Here is a 540-nt window from a genome sequence, read left to right as displayed (position 1 = left end):
TTGCCAAAACATTATTTCCTTCAATGTATGTTTGAGCGTGATCCATTCTGCACACATCCCATTTACGGATCCAGCCATCTCTCTCCTCTACGTTCATCCACGTACATCAGAGACTGCTGATATTAGTATTAGGCCCATTTACAGTTGGTTCTTTTCTCCCTAGTGTCATTCTTTCAAGCTATATGGTAGAATTGGCATCTGAAGTTGATAACACTCTTGAGCTCTTTTGGCTGGTAGCTTTTGACAATGTCTTAATGGCATACATACTGATTCTTACAGTGTACCATTGTCTTTGGTTGCATGAAGCCTCTGAAGGTCCTCATGAGGTATGGTCCTCTGCTTGAAAAAATACAGACTTAAATTAGTGTGTGGGGGGGTACTTTTACTTTCTGATGCTGGTCATAAGATATAGTGGACTCTGAGAATGGAATGGGGGCAATATGTGCTTGGCCAATGTGCACATGGGCTCTGGTCGCCACCTGTATTCAATAAAGTTTATCAGGACAAAACTTGAAAATGCTGTTGTCAACACAATACAGT

This window comes from Podarcis gaigeae (assembly GCF_964106915.1).
Source record: "Podarcis gaigeae genome assembly, chromosome: 5".
Lineage (NCBI taxonomy): Eukaryota > Metazoa > Chordata > Lepidosauria > Squamata > Lacertidae > Podarcis > Podarcis gaigeae.
The sequence above is the reverse complement of the archived record's forward strand: the minus strand, read 5'-3'. Positions refer to the sequence as shown.